We start from the raw sequence: 2589 nt of genomic DNA on the forward strand, positions 1-2589 counted from the left end.
GCAGGGGGGGCACTTCCTCCCGAATCGCCTCGATATATGAAGGAGGCGGAAGGGCGCGGGAAGCCTGAGCCACCCGCATGTCCTGCTGAACCGCATCCTCATAGGGCGGAGGAGGCGAGTCTGGCGACTCCAGTTCCCTCGCAGGGGCGCCGGAAGCTCGAGGAGCTCGAGCTACTCCCAGCCAATACGTGCGTAGGCACGCATCGCACGTCGAAGGCGCAAAATACCGATCACATCTAAAGCACCTCATTTTTTTTTATTTTTTATTTTATTATACGCACTCCACAAGGCCAACGTTAAGTACCACTCGAAAGGCAGCAGTGGACTAACGCGAAACGCGCTACTTGAAAGAAACGACTCTCGCTGACGGATTAAGTCAGCATAAAGTAAAAGATAAATGGAATACCTCCAAGAACTTATTCATATTACAGGCTAACCATCATCCTACACCTCGCAAATGAAACAAGATCAGAGCAACTACCGTACGAGATGACTGCGTTCACTGCCGAACCCGGCATATATTATGAGAAAATCGGACAACTACAGCAAACGAAGGCAACATGGAAAATAGCAATACGCATAGACGTAACCGCCTTAAACATAAGACATCAACAATTCCAGGAAAATTTAGCGCGCATCGAAGAAATCTGCAACCATGCCATCAGAAGCGTCAAAAACACATGCCAAATCACTCTCCAGACCATTAAACGAGAGAATAGTAAAACGACACGCAACCTAGAGCAACTACGAACCATTTACCGATCACCAGTAATTAAACGAGGCCTGATCGACGCTGTAGGTCAAATAAGTAAAACATTATTTGGCACTATGGACGCTGAAGACGCGAAAATAATAAACGAACAAATACAATTACTAAATAATCAACAACAAACGTTGCAGCACGCAGCAAAAAATCAATTAAAAATCATTAATGCTACCATAGGTCATATGGAAAAACTAGAACAAACACTTTCATATAATGAAAATTTAATGGCTAACGTTACGAGAAAACTAGAGGAACAGCTCATATACCGAGAGGGAATAGACGAACAACTACTAGTATTAACTGCTATTTTAAATGACCTCACGACAGACATAAATGACATTACAGATTACCTGACTCACGCAAAACACAATATTTTATTAACGCGTGTACTCCCAACCGAAAAAATAATCGTAGAACTAAGAGAAGCGACCTCACATATAGATAGAAGATTAAACTTCCCATTTAAAATACAAGCCGAAAACTGGAACTTTATCCAAAAATATCTAGATGTAAACGCGTATTATGATAATTCGAACATATACACTATCCTAGCGTTCCCATTAATAGCGTATCCAATGTATGAAATAATAAAGATCACACCTGTACCAGTACACAATAGCCACAACGTTTTCACCTTCCTAGAACCCTCTCACACCCTATTAGGGATAAATCGAGAAAATCACAGCTATGTAATATTAAAGGAAAACGATTTAAATAAATGTACACAAGAAAATACTAAGTTCACCTGCGCTCAGAACCTCCCTGTCTATTTTATAACGGCGAATGCACCGACCGAAATACAGCTCTTTGTAAAAACGTCTACACATATAGAAAATCGTAAGCAACGTCACATTATATCAAATGTAACATTCTGGATTGCAGTATCCGAGCCTCAGACATGGTTATTTTCCACCCCAAAGACAATTGACATAGTAATTCAATGTAACGAATTGCCGGAAATTAAAATAAAAATAGAGAAAACCGGAAAAATAACATTGCGCGACAGTTGTAAACTAACTACACCAGATATATATTTAGAGACAACAAATCGAGTTTACAATAAATATGTAAAAATGTATTTACCAGAGCTTAATATAACAGGCATCATAGGAAAAAGTATAACGGTAAATAATAAAATAGAATCTGATAAAGAAATAAAACTGGAACCAATAATCAAAGATCCAACAGAATTAATGAAAATAAGTTTAAGTTTAGAAGAAATCCAACAGGAGATGGAAAATAACCAACCAAGCATATTTGCGAATAAACATATTATATACCCTATAGGCTCCACGACCATAATTGTAATAATAATAAGCATCATAATCATAGCCATTTATGTAATAAAGAGAAAAAGGGACCACTAAAAAATTTTTTTTTGTAATACCAACAATAACGTAAGAAATATAAAAAACTTAGATTGTAACCCCTCAAGGGAAAGAAAAACGCACATAAATAAACGAAAAACTACGTTTTTCTTTTTCCGCGGGGGGAGGGATGTTGCGAGCGCGCAACGATTAGGTAATTCGATAGGTAGCGACAGAAGTCGAATATGATTTCCGCCGAAACTCCTGACGATTGCATCGGACGAGCGATCATCCGATGCAAGTCGACACCGGAACCCGGAGCGCGGACTCCGGAGCGACCGAAATCGCTGACGCGAAGGCCATCGCGAGGCGTCGGCAACGAGAATTCCGCGCTAACTCGGAAGTTCCGAGTTAGCAACAAGACTCGGTCGCAAGGCTATAAAAGACCGCCGAATTGGCATGCCGGGCCAGTCGGTCGAAGAACAGCTAGCTGCCGCGTCGAAACACCTACGATTT

Source organism: Temnothorax curvispinosus, unplaced genomic scaffold, assembly GCF_003070985.1.
Source record: "Temnothorax curvispinosus isolate PA1 unplaced genomic scaffold, ASM307098v1 QBEX01018165.1, whole genome shotgun sequence".
Classification (NCBI taxonomy): Eukaryota; Metazoa; Arthropoda; class Insecta; order Hymenoptera; family Formicidae; genus Temnothorax; species Temnothorax curvispinosus.